At 42.9% G+C, this 19,441-nt stretch overlaps 1 long non-coding RNA gene across 1 annotated transcript; it reads left to right on the top strand.

Moving 5' to 3' along the window:
* Positions 1–233: 233 nt before the first annotated feature.
* LOC122464964 lies at positions 234–18,409 on the top strand. The gene is made up of 3 exons (XR_006289435.1): positions 234–407; positions 4,773–4,775; positions 18,399–18,409. It is a non-coding gene; the product is annotated as an uncharacterized LOC122464964 (long non-coding RNA).
* The last annotated feature ends 1,032 nt before the right edge of the window (positions 18,410–19,441 follow it).

The following is a 19,441-nucleotide window of genomic DNA, read 5'->3' as shown; positions in this document are numbered from 1 at the left end:
GAACTTGATCATTTCATGGTCACTGCTGCCCAGGTTGCCATCCACTTCTACTTCCCCTACCAATTATTCCCTGTTTGTGAGCAGCAGGTCAAGTGGAGCATCTTTTCTCATAATCTTGCGGCATAGGGTCATTCGTTGATCACTTATGTCAAGCATTTCTTAAACCTATGGCTTAGTGTGGCTAAGCTAAACTCTTACAGGCCTCAGTCTGCAGGCCTTGCATTTCAGCCCTACTTACTTAGATGCCTAATACATAATTATCCCTTCTAACTATTGATCAGTTTTATACTTCTATAATCCTACAATTTAACTCTATTTAGCATACAATGATTATATATGACATAACGTGTTAGTTAATCATAACAGAAAACAATATGTGAACAATAAACTAAAACCATTGGCTACATGTTGGCACCAGTATTGTTCAGGGTTCCAAGGTGCAATAAGTCTCCTTTGACTCCCCTGCAGCAAGTGGGGTCAAAGCTGTGACCTAGAAAGGGCAAGGAAAGAACTATTTAGTCCAGTGGGAGCCAAGAAACCAGTTAGCACTGTATCAACGGGGTAAGAGACTATTTAACCCAGGGGGAATGAAGGAATTGTTTAGCCTTGCATCAGCTGGGTAAAAGATTGAGCTTGGGAGGGCCAAAGGACTATGGAGCCCAGCAACAATGGGTTAGAATATGGTTGAGCCCAGGAATGGCTGGAATTGAGCCTAGGAATTGTTTTGAACTGTTTTGAATTGTTTTGGACACTTGGTTGCCCTGGCAGGGGAAGACATCTACTTTGGCCAGAGGACCAAGGCCCTAAAACATCACAACCTGGCCCAGCCTGAAGGTGGAGACTGCAGACGAGAGGATAAACAGGCACCTGAGGTGGAGAATTGGGTCACTGCCACACCCAATGCCAAAAAGATAAAGGAATCCATTCCACAGGCATCCTCTGTTGTATTAATTTAGATGGAATAAATGGGCCCAAAGAGTTACAGGTGTTAAAACATGAACCTGAAACTATCCAACATTAAACAGTTTTAAATAAAGTTCATAAGTTGGTATACAGAGACCTTGGTCTGTTAGTTTCATGGCAATCTCTCTAAGAAATTCATGCCAAAGTTTAGGAATTTATTAAGATATGTAAAAGAAGCTAAATTAAAACAAGTTATAACACAGGTTAAAGTTGAAATTAAATGAAATTAAATTAAACAAATTAAACAAATGAAATTAAATTAAACAAACTTAACCAAAACCTAACAAAGCCTCTTTTAAAGACAGGATATCAATTAGAGTCCCTTATTTAGTTGGACAACCCTTCTTAGCGGGGAGGAAAAGTTCTGTTGCTCGGTTCTCAGATGTGAGTGGTGATGTCACAGGGTCCGTTTGCTGCACGTATGCCTCCTCCTGGTGTCTCTGGGGATTAGATCTTGCCAGTGCTGCCCTCCTCTGGCGGTGTTTCTACCAGTCATCTCTTTCACACTGTGACCCCTCTAACTCCCATAGCTGCAGCTTTCTGTTCGTGGCTTGGCCTTCCAGTCAGGTCACTAAGGTCCTCCCCTTCCAGGAAATTCAAAGTCCTTCTGGACCAGCTGTCCAACTGGCATCTCCAACACCCCGTGCCACTTCCCAGTGGCTGATAGGGTACACTGTGGTTCCAGCCCAGGAACCTTATAACAAGCAGCCAAGGTCTGTACGGTCATACCCCTTGCTGCTGTTTCCCTGGGCTTCTTCCTACCTATCTGGCTTTCCCCTCTTTCTGGGTTTGCCAGCTCAGGATCCATCCTCCCAGGGGGTGACTGTAGACTACTTCTTTACAGCCTGCTCCTTGGGAGTCTATTTTCTCCCCACCCCTACCGCCCAATTTCACCTCACCTTTCTTTACCTGCATCTTGCAGTTCTTCGCCATTCTTATGGGATCCTGGCTCTTCTTTTCTCTGTTTCCTCAGACCCTGGCCCTTCTCCTGACTGCCTTTCTTTTCCTTGTGGGGGTAATGCCTCTTCTTCGGTGAAGCTCTCGGGGCCCTGACCTCAGTCCTTGCCTCCTGGTAAGGCTTTTTGCTTCCCTCCAAACAGGAGCACTCCCTTATCAGGCGCTCCCTGTTAGGATATAGATATTCAGGCCTGTCTGTAAAGGCCTATACTCTAAGAATTTAGGTGTATTCTTATCACTTGGCTAGTTATAGAGGTATAAAAGAAAGAATCAAAATCACTGTCTGCCAGTGTAAGGGCCTTCTCTTACTGTGACAGTCTGAGGCCCTGTTCTTAGGCTAAGGCCTTTGGCTAAGCAACAGAGGCAGCCATAAGCTGGGAAGCGACCGGTCACATCCTCACATTCCAAACTAGTCACATTGAAATAAGGTGCTATTGGGCTGTTAGGAATACAATCCTGTCCTTATCACAATGCCTATCACCTCCAGAGAAAGGGAAGTGCCTAGAAAATGTAAAAGAAAACTTAGTTTGATAGCATCCTGTCTGGCAAGAACTCACTTATCAATAGCTGGGATGTGAAATCCTCACTTCTGTATTGTTTTGTCATTATAGTTCCCACTTTGCCATTGTTTGTCTGTATAATCTCTGACTGGTTCTGTGATTGTTTCTGTCTGCTGTATAATTAATTTTGCTGGGTGTAAAGTTTGCTGGGTGTAATCATGTTACAATATGTTAGGATTGGTTAGTTAAATTTCAGGAAAATGATTGGTTAACATATAGCAAAGCAGAACTCAAGTTTTACTATATAGTCTGCAGTCAGTCAGGAAGTGAGTGGGTGTATGTGGGGGAAATGGGAACAGGGAATGGGGGTGGGGAAATTGGAATCATGTTTTGCTAAAGGGGGAAATGGGAACAGGGAATGGGAGTAAGGAAATTGGAATAATGTTTGGCTAAGGGCAGGAATGGGAACAGGGACACAGGTGTAAGGCTCTGTGGTGTCAGAGCTGGGAAGGGGGACACTAAGGAAGGAAACTGGAATCATGCTTGCTGGAAGTTCACTCCAATAAACATTGAATTATTTGCACCTTTGGACTTTGGGTATTGTTGCTCTCTGTTCATGCGAGAAGGACCAGGGAAGTAAGTGGGTGAAGGAATAAGCCCCCTACCACTCCCTGCTCCTACAACTGTAGCACCTTTAGGGTTGAGCCTCTGGCTTCCTGGTCCTGGAGTGCCCTTGCCATTCCTGGATTTTATGACTCCTCCTGATTCTTTCCTACAGGATTCTGTACAGCTGCTGGTGTTGACCAGCTACCTGCACCATGTAAATACTCTTGAGCTTCCCACGGTCTCTGCTGGTTCTCTAATATCTGCCCCCACGTAGCAGGGACCCACCCGTGTCGCTTCTCAGCTCTCCTTTATGGGAGCGGCAACTCCAGAATCCCACTAGGGGACAATTTCCCTCAGCAAAAAAAGTCTGTACTGTAAGCATTTCCATTTTCACCTTTACTTAGGGGTTCTTTTTCCATTATGGGCCTTTTGGTGGGGTTCAACTACCTTTCAGTCTCTCTCTCTGCCCCTCACCTCAGGGTTGTTGTCAGCACAGTCCATTACTGACTTCTTGTATTACGGCTGGATGGCGCCATCTCCTGGTAGTTCTGGGGATTGGATTGGTCAGTTTCTGCTCTACAGCTCCTCCCTTGCTTTCAGGAGCCACAGCTGTCCTCTCCACGACTCAGCCCTCCAGCCAGGTCACTCTACACCAGTGATACTCAGACTCAGGCTCAAGAGCCACAAGTGACTCTTTAATGTGTCTCCTGTGGCTCTTTGCAGCACATGATATTAAAACACTGTCTGATTTAACTATTTACCCATCTAAGTTATTAACCAGTCAGGATGCTTTTACTGTCATTAACAAATTGTAGTTGATGAAATAATAATAATTGGTCAGTCAAAACCAGACTCCAGCAAGAGACTGTTGAATTGGAATTCATTTGCAAATTGGATACAATTAACTTAGGCTTGAATAGAGACTGGGAGTGGCTAAGTCATTATGCAAGGTAGCCTATTTCCCCTTGTTTTTTCCTACCCCCTCCTCCTCCTCAGACGTTCTTGTTAAACCCTGGATTTGTGCTGGAAATGGCCCACCTTGATTATCATACACATTGTAAGGAGAGTGATCACTTTAGATAAGCTATTACCAACAGGAGAGTGGGTTTGTGTGTGTGTGGGGGGGAAACCTGGATTTGTGCTGGAAATGGCCCAACTTGATTATCATACAGATTGTAAGGAGAGTGATCTCTTTAGATAAACTAATCCCAGCAGAAGAGTGGGGTTGGGGGAGAGAAAACCTTTTGTAGTGGTAAACACCCATTTTTTCATGCTTTGTGTGTATAAAAAGATCTTCTGTACTTTCCACAGTATGCATCCGATGAAGTGAGCTGTAGCTCACAAAAGCTTATGCTCAGATAAATCGGTTAGTCTATAAGGTGCCACAAGTACTCCTTTTCTTTTTGCGAATACAGACTAACACGGCTGTTACTCTGAAACCTGAGAGTATGGGAAGGAGGTGACCAGCCCTCTGTGGAGAAAGAAGTGGTTCAGGACTATTTAGAAAAGCTTGACGAGCACAAGTCCATGGGGCCGGATGCACTGAATCCAAGGGTGCTAAAGGAGTTGGTGGATGTGATTTCAGAGCCATTGGACATTATTTCTGAAAATTCGTGGCGACTGGGGGAGGTCCAAGATGACTGGAAAAAGGCTAATGTAGTGCCCATCTTTAAAAAAGGGAAGAAGGAGGATCCGGGGAACTACAGGCCAGTCAGCCTCACCTCAGTCCCTGGAAAAATCATGGAGCAGGTCCTTAAGGAATCTATTTTGAAGCACTTAGAGGAAAGGAAAGTGATCAGGAACAGTCAGCATTTATTCACGAAGGGCAAGTCATGCCTGACTAACCTAATTGCCTTCTATGACGAGACAACTGCCTCTGTGGATGAGGTGAAAGCAGTAGACATGTTATTTCTTGACTTTATCAAAGCTTTTGATATGGTCTCCCACAGTATTCTTGCCTGCAAGTTAAAGAAGTATGGGCTGGATGAATGGACTATAAAGTGGATAGGATGATGGGATTAATTGCACCCTCAGCAAGTTCGCAGATGACACTAAGCTGGGGGGAGAGGTAGATACTCTGGAGTGTAGGGATAGGATCCAGATTGGAGGATTGGGCCAAAATAAATCTGATGAGGTTCAACAAGGACAAGTGCAGAGTCCTGCACTTAGGACGGAAGAATCCCATGCACTGCTACAGGCTGGGGACCGAGTGGCTGGGCAGCAGTTCTGCAGAAAAAGACCTAGGGGTTACAGTGGATGAGAAGCTGGACATGAGTCAACAGTGTGCCCTTGTTGCCAAGAAGGCTAATGGCATTTTGGGCTGTATAAGTAATAGCATTGCCAGCAGATCGAGGGATGTGATCATTACCCTCTATTCGGCATTGGTGAGGCCTCATCTGGAGTACTGTGTCCAGTTTTGGGCCCCACACTACAAGAAGGATGTGAAAAAATTGGAAAGCGTCCAGCAGAGGGCAACAAAAATGATTAGGGGACTGGAGCACATGACTTATGAGGAGAGGCTGAGGGAACTGGGATTATTTAGTCTGCAGCAAAGAAGAATGAAGGGGGATTTGATAGCTGCTTTCAAGTACCTGAAAGGGGGTTCCAAAGAGGATGGCTCTAGACCGTTCTCAGTGGTAGCAGATGACAGAACAATGAGTAATGGTCTCAAGCTGCAGTGGGGGAGGTTTAGGTTGAATACTTTTTCACTAGGAGGGTGGTGAAACACTGGAATGCGTTACCTGGGGAGGTGGTGGAATCTCCTTCCTTAGAGGTTTTTAAGGTCAGGCTTGGCAAAGCCCTGGCTGGGATGATTTAGTTGGGGATTGGCCCTGCTTTGAGCAGGGGGTAGGACTAGGTGACCTCCTGAGGTCCCTTCCAACCCTGATATTCTGTGATTCTATGAACTTAGGACCAGATCAGATGGAAAGCTGGGAGAGAGAGCAGAACAGAAGGGAAAATAGTGGGGCAGAAAGGAGCACACAAGGGAAGGGGAGACCAAGCAAGATCTCACGTGTCCCTGGTTGGAGTCGTCACTGGTGTAGTGGTGATGGGCAGATGTCCCCATTGGTGTGTTGTGACCTGGATCTCATGATGATGCAGTGAACTTCAGGATCCCTAGGTGAAGGATTAAATCCCTGGAGAGGGATGGAGGCCTAACAGCCTTCCACTTCCTCCAGGAATTCCCCCAATCAATTTGCAAATTCCCATTCCCCCACAGTTTCTTTTTAAGGGCCCTGAAAGAGGAGTGATTGATGGAATAGTGCATCTTTTCATTATTTTGTTTACCAATCTGGCCTTACATCCAACATGCCAAGTTTAGTCCATTAACTTCTGGTTCCACACTGGTCTGTAGTCCTTGAGTTATATTGGTAATGTAATTTTGTTTAGACTAATTCAGTCTTTGTTATTTTCAATTTTGCTAATTTTTACAAACAACTAATTTTACAAATAGTCTGAGTTGGACTTCTGTTACCTTTTCCCATCAACATTTTCTAAAATTTGTTATTATGTGTAACTAAACCATTTTACAAATTTCCATCCACTTTCCCACAGTCAGGCTCACAACTGAGGTAGGCCTCAGGTACAGCTATCACAGTTCGGGGCGAATGCAACTGTACTCCTACTCCATGGTCCAGTAAGGGCACTTAGTCTCAGGCTTCCAGATCACCTCTCTTGGGCGGAGACACGTGTCTCACTCCATCCTGACAGGGGTATTTCCAGGCTGCACAGTTTCCTGCCTACACTGTAAGTTTCCCAGCAAAGTCAGATTAGCAAAGTAGGCCTACTTTGCTTTCTCCTCAGATCCTATAGACAACATAATTGCCCATAGTTAGAAGTTACCAAACAGCTCTTTCTGAACACACACATTTATTCTTAAAGAGGGAAAACACATTAAATACAATAAACGAACCTACATGCATGCTAATAAACTTATTAGGGTTCACCTCTCTCCCCAACTCTATCAGGGGTTCTGGTAGGATTCAGTCTTTCAAACCCACCCAGGGATTTTTCCGTGATTACAATTTTGTAACACCTATTGCTCAGAGCAGGAACCCCCCATGAATCTGTGATTTACTCCTTTTTGACACTTGGGCCTTAGATCCTGGGACCAAATATCAGCAGACAATGGGATTCTCCTCATGGCTTAGCTTCAAAAGGTTGGGAGTGGAGGTAGGAATTTGCATTCCCCTCCTCCCAAGTATTTCCCAGGAAATCCGTGCAACTGAAAGTTCATTCTTGTCTGGCACAATGAAATCTTTGAAGCTCATAACACTTTACAGGATTTACATTAGTCACGTCTCCTACCTAGAGACATTATGCATTATTGTGGGATTGTATGTAAACGTTTGCATCTTTAACACCATGAGTCCTAAGGTATTTAAATTTAATTTAACAAGGCTTGTCCAGGATATTGCAGGAAATTGCCATACCTGTCACAACACCACCTCCCATTTTGGGCTGAGGAAGCAGAGTAGCATGTTCCAGCAGTGGAACTAAGCTCCCGGAACAAAATGGCCCCCAGCAACAAGAACCAGCACTGAAGCAATTGGGGATTGGCATGGGTTTACGTGTGAGGCCTATCCCAAACTTTCACAGGTGCTAGACATTAGACAATTCAAACGCTGGACATTATTTTCCATCTGCCAATTGGTTGTTTGCCTCAGCCTCCCTCCTACCCCTCTTGCTCTCAGGTCTTCAGCTGTCTGCTTCACTGCTCCCTCCATTCTTCTCTTTAATACAGCTAAATGCTTACTGTATTTTATTTTTACCCCAGATATTACTATATTTCAGTGGTGGGTGCAACAAACTGCATATATTTACAATAAAATTCTCTTCTCTGAATTATGCTACAAACAGGACGGGAGAGCTTTCCATATTTTTTAAGCTATGGGATTCTTCTGAATGAAAGACACTAGGGGTTTGATCTTGCACCTTTTGAAGACAATGAGTACATGCAGGATCATACCTATGTCAATATAAATCATTATTACTGACATCAGTAAGAGTTATTTGTGGAAAGGTTAATTGAAACACAACAAGTACTTGGCATAATTTGTGTAATTGCATCATAGGTGCATACGTGCAATACATGTCTTCTTTATAACGCTGTTTCAATATACAATCATTTATTGGCATAGCTAATAAGACCTTTTTATCTCTATTTATTAGATTTTGATTACTTATTTCTAATTATAGACATATATTGATTTCACTTGAAGATAATACCAAAATGTATTTCAAATGTTATTAATATTGAATGAAGTAGTGCCAAGGTCAATAACATAGCTCTGATTATTAATACAATTCACTACTAACTGCTCAAGAACATTCTGTGTTAGTGTGTTATGGGCTTATTGGCACTATTTTACAAGAGTATAAGGGAACTGCTCTACTCTTTAGTGATGTGTGATTGAGTCTTATACTAACACAACATAGGAGGACTCAACAGACACTACAGGCTAACATCTGTGTATGAGATCAGACCAATGCAAGAACCTCAAACACAGTTACAGGTGGGACAGACAAGATTATCCAGAGCCATTGCAGGCTGTTGTATCCGTGCTTTGTGCCATTCACATCTTTCATTTAAAGTGTTAGTGTGCCTTGATTCAAAGTGGTTAACATGACAAATCTGCCACCACCTTGCTCTCTCATGGGCTGTTGCTTTTCAATTGCTGGGTTCAACCTGATATGCTGTTAAGTTTGACTTCAATATATCTTTACATCATTTGTACTAGCCACATAAAAACAGATGCCTTGCTTTAGCTGACCATAAAATATGTGTTTCAGTATTCTTGAACTGGTCATATGAATGAGATGCTCAGACCAATGTGGCTGATCTTTTATGAACATGCTTTGAATGCCAGACATCCAACAATGATGAAGGATTTTGATATTGGGAATTTTAGCCCATCACTTGACCCTGATAACAGACCAAAGACAACACATATGGAAATGATCAAGTTCCTAATGAGGCAGCAATATCTTGTCCATGTGTCACAACCATATGAAAGCATTGTGAGTACAACTGCATGATAGACATTTAGCTTAATGCTTATTTTGATGCCCCTATCATTCCATAGGTGGTGTGACAGCATTCCAAATACAGAGCTGGCCTTGGCTATGCAATGGGTAATCTCATAATGAATTGAGGCATTCTGTGACAGCATACTCCCTAGTAGCAAAACATCTCCACGGACTTGAGAAAAGCATTGCTGATCTTAATAATTGGGTAGAGATGCACATCTCGCAGGATGGGTTGATACAGTACTTCAGTCTTCTTTAGGCTGATTGTAAAACCAAAGTGATTATCTGCCCGAATGAAGTCATCAGTTATAAATTGACTGTCATCAATCGAGTGACCAACCAGTGCACAGTCAGCAGCAAATAAAAGTTCCTTAATGAGTAAATCTGCCACCTTCATGCAATGATAGATATTGCAGATTGAACAACTGCCCCTCAGTGTGGAACTGGATAAATATTCCTCTGGCCAATATCACGAAACACATCCATACCCATATCTGGAAAAAAAGTGTGTGGGAGCCAGCATGCAACCTTGTTTGTGTCATCAGTGATTGGAAATATATCCAATAGCTTGCTATTTTCCACCACTCTGGCCATCATCCCATCATGGAAGGATCGAATGACAGAAATAAACTTAGAGAGACAAGATGGGTGAGGTAATATCTTTCATTGGACCAGTTTTGGTTGGTAGGTGAGAGAGACAAGCTTTTGAGTTACACAGTTCTTCAGGTCTGGGAAAGGTACTAGGAGTGTAACAACTAAATAAAAGATCGAACCGATAGTTTAGCAACTAAACTAAATTAAAAGTTTAGCAACTGCTGAACTATCAGTTAAATTTTGTATATAGCTGTGACAACCTTAGTACCTTTTACAGACCTGAAGAGGAATTCCGTGTATCTTGTAAGCTTGTCTCTTTCATTAACAGAAGTTGGTCCAATGAAAGATATTACCTCACTGAGCTTGTGTCTCTAATATTCTGGCACTGACACAGCTACAACACTGCATACAAAAATAAACTTTTCAGGGCACCCAAAGAGACCCTCATGATTTTGTGCCTGAAAATGTTTCCAGGCTGTCTCAGCGTCCACTAAGGATTCTGTAACCAAGGAAAATGCTTCCATGAGTTTCTTTTGGAATTCAGACTGTTTGTCACAGTTTTCCAGGCTTGAAATATTGATTTTCTTCACTGGCTTATGCCTCTGTCTACGTTGCTTGAGAGCACTATGAAGGGACATTTGATTTCTCATGAGTCTATGGTCAGATTAGCAGAAAGCGCTTCTCATGACACGAGTGAGTCTGACATTGCAGAGATCTCTTTCCTGTACAATAACATAATCAATCATGTGCCAGTGTTTTGAACAAGCATGCATCCAAGTCATCTTATACTTGTTGCCCTGTTGAAAGACTGTGTTGGTGATGCCTAGGTTGTACTCAGCACATTTGGAAAGCCATTCAAGTTTGCATTACCAACTAGGTGATGATCTATCATGTTAGCCCATGATGCATAGTCATGACCAACCCTGGCATTAAAATCACCTAAAATGATCAGCTTATCATTACATGGGAGTGCCCTGATGACACTATGAAAGGTTTGATGGAAGTCCTCCTTATCCTCATCTGGATGGATCACTGTCAGTGCATATGCACTGATGGCAGAAGCATAACGACCTTTAGAAAGACTGATATGGAGAAGCACAAGTCTGTTGCTAACACCTTTTGACAGTGATTCAAATTTGCAGACCATTGAAGAATGGATAGTATCACACCACATCAAATCAGGGCATCTGCCTTTATCCTCAGATTTGCCAATCTAGTTAAAGGTGTAACCAGCACACACTTCTTCTAGCTGCGACTTGCCAACAAGTCTTGTCTCACCGAGTGCTGCAGTATCTATATTGTACCAAGACAATACTCTATATAGTGGTTCCATACTCAGATCTGGAGCATCTGTTGGGTGTCCAAACATTCCAAATTGCAACATTTATTTGAGTCTTCTTTTTATTTAGATTGCAGAAAAGCTAGATGACCAGTCAGGTGTGGCACTCTGACAGACGTGGTGATATGTACTGTATATGCATCTATATAAATGCATGAAATCTTAGCCCTACTGCAGCTAATTGGAGTTTTGCCATTGACTGAATTGAGGCCAGGATTTTACCCACTGCGTTTAACATTATATACAGCTTTGCTAGGTATAAGACAACCATATTGGTAGTAATACGAGAGCAATATGGTTTTAATATAAATGTTCTACATCAAGCCTGGTTAACTCTAGTTAAGACCGATAAAAGAGCATTTTACCGGAATACTATAACTCTTCTTTTTTACAGTATCTCAGATATCTTAAAACCTTCTTGAACAGTGGTTCTGGTGTAATAGGAGTGTGCACAAATATTTTTTTAAATATATCTGAAACAACTGCCAATTTGGAACCAGAATCAGCATTAACCCTTGAGAAAGAATTAAAAACCCTCAGTCCTGAGGGAGGATCAAATGTAAAAAAATAATATCCTTAAATAAATATCCTCGATCTACACTTTCAACTAACTCCACTACTCCTAAATTAGAGCTATTTTCCAGTGTTTTGATTTTCCTATATAGGAAAATTATCTTTTATTATATCTTTACTTCAATTCTTATTACTTTCTGGTTCATTCTGAATTTTTGTGAGTAGTGTTAGTTAATAATTTTAATATAATTTGTTTTCTCAATTTTGCCCATCAATTATGTTCAGTAAAAAACACAAACAAGAAAAACAGTATTAGTTTTCTCTTCCAATTGTTAAGAACATGTAAAAATGCTTGAGCCATTCCTAGAAGAAGCTCTTTTGGAAGACTCTAAATCTATATTATTTGACAACTTCCCCATAGAGTTACACTGTCAAAGAGCGGATAAAGGCATAGTCACAGCTCATGCACGTTCCATTATCCCTTTAAAGTGCCACTAACATTAGAAGCAGAAATAATTTTACCAAGCGTTTGTCAACCTGCATTCTGCTGCCTCTTACATCGTCTCTTAAGAGGTATTTTTACGTTCAGCAAATGATCCCAAATGAGCCTAAAACACAAGTACACTCTCACTACCAATTCTTCCAGACTGTTTTAAATGTCATAAGAGATGAGAATTTTCTTCCTTAGGAGACTGATCCACAGCTTAAAACATTGCACTGTTAGGACATTTCCTCAGATATTTAGCCTCTATTTTCCCCTTACTTAATTTAAGCCAACTGCCTTTAGTTATACCCTTTTGTACAATCCTAAAAAATCCCTCACATTAACACCCTTTAAGTGTTTGTAGGCTCTTACCACACCCATCCCTTATTAATATCATAGATAATCTAAAAAGAGCTAGCTCATTTTGGCCCTGATCCAGCAAAGCACATACTTATTTTTAAGCATGTAAGTAGTCCGATGTACACTTTAAAATGTGCTTTGCTGGATAGGTGCCACATTCTTCACCCTTAAGTAACCCAACCATCCACCTGCTTATTTTTTTTGCTCCTCCTGAATTGCCTTCAGTTTGTCAGTATCTTTTTTGGTATCATGGTGTCCAGAACTGAATACAGTATTCCAGGTGTGATCACAGCAATGTTGTATACACTGGGACAGTTATTTCCCTGCTCTGTGATAAGAAGTCTGTAAACGCAAGCCAAATTTGCACTGACCTTTTTTTGCTGCCTGTAACAGTTCTTAGGCTATTGAGAGTCACTTGTTGTTACCCTCTGCCTCCAGCAAGGGGGACTTGCTTGTGCTTAGTTGGTTGTCGGCTCCCTGATACTACCAGCCAATTAGCCACCCATGCACTCACCTCTGGGCTATGCCAACCTTTATTTTGCCTTGCAGGTTAACAATAGTTGTGCCTCCCTGTCACATTCTGGGATGCAGTCAAGACCAGTGAGGGGTTGTGTCACTGCCTTCCCTGTAGTCCTGGGTGCCTGAAATGCTCTGCTGCTGTGGCTTACAGCCTGGACACCAGCAGCCAGCAGACAAGCATGCACTGAGTGGTCTGTGTGTTAAGCCACTTTGGCTTAGCACTCTGATTCCAACAGCCTGCTTGTTACATCCCAGCCAGACTCTGGTATCTAACAGCTTTGTATACTACCAGCCATGTGACTTCAATGCACTTCCAGTCCTGAACTTTCTCAAAACTATGTGCTCTGCAATATCCAGCCCTTTTCTGGACCATTCAGAGGAAGAATAAAGTTTGTTTGCACCTTTAAAGAGTCAATGCCTAGCGGCTTGCCACATTAACTGGAGTAAACAATCATTTCAATTAAAATATAGCACTGGATTTGTTTAGATTAAAATAAAACACATTTACTAACAACAGGACATAGGTTAAGGAAATACAGGAAATAAAGGTAGATATGGGTAAAAAGAACTAAAAGTCAAAAACATGCATCTAAAAGTCTAAAACTTAAACAGCTTTTTTTAAAGGTGGTTTCTCTCACCAGTCACTCCTTGTCCAGCATTTCTGACTATCTCTCAGTCAGGACCTTCCACAGAAGAACAGGATGCTGGTTCTTCTTAGGTGAAAGATAACTTGGGGTTCTTTGCCCCGCTTTTTATAGTCCAGTGAACCTTTGAAATGGATTCTTCTGAAAGTTACTGCCCAAAAATAAAGCTAATTCAACATGTGAGGAAGGCAATATGAAGTCTGGTGATGAAGGAAGTTCCTTGCTGGTTTCTTCCACCACTGGTGTTTGTTAAAATGCAAACTGATTTGTTCCTGCCCTCTCTGATGCAAATGGATGGCCACATGACATGTGACTGCTAATCGGTTCTGATTACACCTGGCTGGAGATGCTGGCTTGTCTTTTTCTGGGAGAAACTTGTTTACTCATGCTGCAGACTGGCCTGGTAAATGTATTTTAGTTCCACCTTTCCTTCATATTTGTGTGCTCCCTTGGGTGTTAACCATACATACATCATTCAAGAATATTAATGATCACTGTGTTAGTTTTCCAGTGATACCTTACATAACACATATCAGATACAGTTTATGACATTAGTGAAGTGGGGTATGCTGATCTGGTTATGCCAGCTGAAACTCACTACCCAATAGCAGGGAGCCCCTTGCCCTCTTCCGTTCACATGCTATTAGCAGGGGTGGACAAACTACGGCCTGCGAGCCCGTCCTGCCCGGCCCCTGAGCTCCCAGCTGGGGAGGCTAGCCCCCAGCCCCTCCCTTGAGGTCTCCCCTCCCCCGCAGCTACGCTGCTGCGCCGGCAGTGTGGCTTGTGCCCGCCCACTTCCCAGGCTTTCAAATAAGCCTGTCCTGCCGCTCTGAGTGGCATGGTAAGGGCATGGGGGGAGGGCAGGAGGTCCCGGGGGCAGTCAGGGAACAGGGGGCGGTTGGATGGGGCAGAGGTTCGGGGTGGGGGGCGGTCAGGAGACAGGGAGCAGCGGGGGTTGGATAGGGGGTGAGGTCCCAGGGTTCGGTGGGGACAGGGAGTGGGGGAGGGTTGGATAGGGTGTGGTGTCCTGGGGGGGCAGTTAGGGATGGGGATCCTGAAAGGGGGCGGTCAGGGGACAAGGAGTGTGTGTGTGGGGGTGGGTTGGATGGATCTGGGGTCCCGGGGGGCCTGTCAGAGGGCGGGGATGTGGATACGTGTTGGGGCAGTCGGGGACAGGGAGAAAGGGGGGTTGGATAGGGTGTGGGATCCCGGGGGAGCAGTTAGGGGCAGGGCATCCCAGGAGGGGGCGGTAAGGGGACAAGGAGTGTGTGGGGGGTTGGATGGGTCTGGGGTCCCAGGGGGTCTGTCAGGGGGCAGAGGGTGTGGTCAGGGGACTAGAAGCAGGGGTGATAGAATGGTTCAGGAGTTCTGAGGGGGGCAGTCAGGAGGCGGGAAGTGGGAGGGGGTGGATAGGGGGCGGGGGCCAGGCTGTTTGAGGAGGCACAGCCTTCCCTACCCGGCCCTCCATACTGTTTCACAATCCTGATGTGTCCCCTGGGCCAAAAAGTTTGCCCACCCCTGCTATTAAGGTCACATCTCACTCCTCAAGTCCCTTTGAAGCGTTCCCTTATAGTGTCCCAGCCCCTTATCTGCTGAACACTCACAGAAATACGAGGTAAACTGTCTCCATGGGAACAGTGTATATGCCAATTTGTATGATTCAACTCAGAATCAGCGCCTTGCTTAATATTACAACACTTAGATATATTTATCATGAAAACAAGGATAAGTTTAATAAAAAAGATTCAAGAGATGATGAGCAATGATAATACAACCAATGATTACATATAAAACAAAATCATAACACATTTTATAGAGACAACAGGCTAACCTCCTGCTTAAAGAAATCGTATCTCACCCAGTATTCTTTTCTAGCCAAGGCTGGTTATGATCTGGTTTTCATGACTGTAAACGCACTGTCAGTTTAGCTCCTAGGTGCAGGATGATGGAGTGTTACCCAAACATAGTCCAGGAAACCTCTGAAGTGTATCTCCAGATAAGGTTCTCTTCCACCACAGTGTTTCTATGCCTGTTAGCTCCTTTCTGAAATTCTTACAATCCATCATCTGTATTGATCTTAGATGTGTGGTCCATTATGAATGAAACAATACTTAATTTACATTTCAACAGAGTGACCAGTGAATAAACATTGGGTGTCTGACAAAAAATCTGTTTGTCAACTCTGCCTTGATACAGATTTTAGAGTAGAGTTTCAGTATATATGCCTAACTCCTTAATAATATCTGTACATACATTTCACAACAATATTAACGACATTCTTTGGTGAACCAGAATGTACATACCAGAAACAGGATATTCCTGTAACCCCCTTGCCAGTTGTCGTTAAGGGGTTCTTGAGTCACTTTGCCATGTTGCATTACAATCTTCTCATGTCTATTTCAATATCCTCTGTTGACCAACTGTCTTGCATCATTAGTGCTTTAGTGGTTTTTACCTCCCATTGGATATCTGTGTTTTGGCTGATTTTTCCCTCAGAATTATTTGTTGGCATATTTTCAGGCTAAACTGCATTTTCTTGATAACGTGACAGGATTCAGAAGGGAGATCTTCTGTATTCACAGTGCTCTGGAAAGTTTATCAAGGAAAGAAAGCCCACTGTCCATGAATCTACTGCAGGGGTTTATCCAGGAGAAGCAGTTATCCAGCCACCTAAAATTACAGAAACCATATGACTTGCTGATCTTTCCTAATGCCCACTTATCGAATACCAAACACAGTGCATCAATATTAACATTAAACATGGTTGACTAAGCAGAGATCATCTCAGTAAGAAATGTTTTGACCGCTTTTCCAACTTGCAACCCTGCCAACATCTAACTCTAAAAAGTAATTTTAAATATATGAATTAGTGAGGTTCCAAGCTTGTAGCCTTTGAAAGACTTTGGATCAGATTTACTCAGTTTCCAAATAAAAGGATAGTTGTAACTGCCAGCCTTTAAAACTCCAACTGAGAATTGCAAATGAAGGTGTGTTCTTCCTGGCTCTTGCGTTATCTCCTATAATTAAGTCTAGATAGGCCAAAACCTGCTCTCAGTTACACCTGTGCTCCTGATTTGTCATTAATGAAAAAACACAAGACAAAATGATGACAGAAACCAATCCCATAACTGGAACGTAAACATTCATCCTGCTAGTGATGCATGGACCACAGAGGAATCCATCTCCGTTCTCAGTAGCTGAATGGATTCTACAGGGCTAACCAGTAAGTGTAATTGGATGCTGTTTACAATTCTAACAGATAAGTGGGAATGTACAATAATGCATGTAACTAACATGTCTTAGGCTGCAGCCTTAGATAAGTAGAAAAATGACAATAGAGAAAGCAGGGTTTTACCTATAAAATAGGTTTCTTTTTTTCTTTAAGGACTACAAATGATCCTAAGCTGCAAAATTTGCATCTGCATTTCAAATTCCAGCAAGTTGTGGAAGTTCAGATGAGGATTTTTGATTCTTACCCAACTCTAGTTGGGACAGATTTCATTTTATTTCTGGGAAAAATAAATTCGGTTTTAATTTGTTTAAATAGATACTGTACTATACTGAAATAGTTATAGAAGAAAAGAAGTAAAATAAAACCACAAAAGCTAAACAGCCAAATACCCAAATATGAAATACAAAGTAGTATACCTTCAAAATACTAAAGATGATAGAAAATGTTGCAAAGTCTATGTAAGGCCTTACTTATATGGTACAATTATTTATTTTTAGATCTGTTTATAGTAACTGACAAATAATAAATATAAGACCATGCAGCCATATACAATGTATACTGTCCAAGCAATGCTGTCTCTGCACTGTCTGCCACCTTAGCTCCACTCACTGCCTTAAAGACCTCGGTTGGCTTGAAGCTGCCTTTGTGCTGAATCTTTGGAGAAGCTATCAGAGACCTATAGAAGTGGGGGAGGAGGGGAGAGAATTAGCTACAACACATCAAGCTACTCACAACTACCAGAGGCAGTCTGAAGTGGGGACTGTTACTAAGACATCCTGGGGAGAGTCTTACTAATATTGTTAATTTATAAATTGTCTTTCTCAAGTTTATTCTGTTGTCCCCCATATCTCTTCTCTTACCCCTACACCCCAAATAAAGTTCTTTGTTTCAACCCCCTTGACTCAATACTTGAGAATGGGTGGTATTGCCTATCGGGGTGCTCAGGGTGGTACATATAGTTTCCCAGGTGTCTTTAATACCATCTAAAAGATGGTCAAACAAGTGGAGATTTCCTTGTAAAAGTTATCTTCTGCTAGGGAACCGGGAACAAAAAATTATTAAAATAAAAACCTTACTTAATACTTTACATTTCAAATATTTTAGTTGTTTTTTCTTCTTTTCTTTATCTTTAATTAAAGGTTAAAAGAATTGTCAATGGTGTGGTTGCCATGGTACTAAGCAGACTGAAGTCTCTCCACGAACCTTGTTTAATGCTGTTTAATGTTGGACAGTGACTGGGTTATAGTAACATGCTTGGCACATTTATTCCATCTAAATTAGTACAACAGCTCCCCCCTTTCTAGGGCTTCAGCCAGAGGGTTTACATGACAAGGTTTTTCAAGCAATGTTAAGAAGATACCATAGGATTTTTGCCAGGGGACTAATCTTCTATTACTCAAGGAGCCAGGTTTGATCATGAAATATACTCTAATTATATCAATGCATTTCACAGATATAAAGATAGAAGGGGAAAATCAGCCCTGCTATAGCTCTGTTTTCCCCAGAAATTGCTTGATTTCCACTGTCTTCTCATTGGCTGTCAAGTAGGTGTCTGAGTCTCCTAGGTAAATAGGGAAACTTAACAAAAACAAGAGTGTGGTGCTGTATCGTTACACACTCCTGGTCTCTGCTGGGATGTTCCAGTCCATCGCTGGAGACCAGAGAGAGCAGGGTGAGTGTGTGAGTAGAGGGTCTCACACCACTTCTAGTTTGATGACCTTTAGAAGCGTGTGTAAAGTGTACACAGGGTGGCCACTCACACATCTTTAAAATACCGGACATCCAGGTACTTCCAGGAACAGCACTGGCCCACCCCCATCTGTGTCCCCCTGCTGGCATGACCTTGCATTCATGGTGTGTGATGTCACACCGATGGGTTGGAGTGGTAAACTCTTCAAAATGGCATTCTCTGTGCCTAACACCAGACAAAACCACATCTGGTTTTATATCAATACTGGACAGGAGACAAACCTTAAAAAAAAAAAAACACAGGACCGTCAAGTTTAAAATTGGACTGATGGCCTGGCTAAACGTACAGCACCTCACATTTCCTGAGTTCAGCTTACAAGGAGAGGAACAGGGGGGACATGGCTGGCAGCAACAGCAGAGCTGGACCTGAATCAGGACTTTATGACCCCAGCTGTTGGGGAGCCCCAATAGTGTGTCTGAAACAGCTTCCCTGCAGAGAGAGAATTTATCCTGTGTGACAGGGTCGGACCAGATGGCTATAGGAGAGTAATAGAAGGCAGATATATTAGCCCCAGGCTAAGTAGGTCCCTTTTCCCTGGGTAAGGTAACAAGGTAATTGTCCTCTGGAGACAATTAAGACAGGCTGATTAGAACACCTGCAGCCAATCAAGAAGCTGCTAGAATCAATTAAGGCAGGCTAATCAGGGCACCTGGGTTTTAAAAAAGAGCTCACTTCAGTTTGTGGTGTGCATGTGAGGAGCTGGGAGCAAGAGGCACTAGGAGCTGAGAGTGAGAACGCAGACTGTTGGAGGACTGAGGTGTACAAGCATTATCAGACACCAGGCGGAAGGTCCTGTGGTGAGGATAAAGAAGGTGTTGGGAGGAGGCCATGGGGAAGTAGCCCAGGGAGTTGTAGCTGTCGCACAGCTGTTCCAGGAGGCACTCTAGACAGCTGCATTCCACAGGGCCCTGGGCTGGAACCCGGAGTAGAGGGCGGGCCTGGGTTCCCCC

This window comes from Chelonia mydas, chromosome 3 (assembly GCF_015237465.2).
Source record: "Chelonia mydas isolate rCheMyd1 chromosome 3, rCheMyd1.pri.v2, whole genome shotgun sequence".
NCBI lineage: Eukaryota > Metazoa > Chordata > Testudines > Cheloniidae > Chelonia > Chelonia mydas.
Note: the sequence above shows the minus strand (reverse complement) of the source record. Positions and strands in the feature narration are given on the sequence as shown.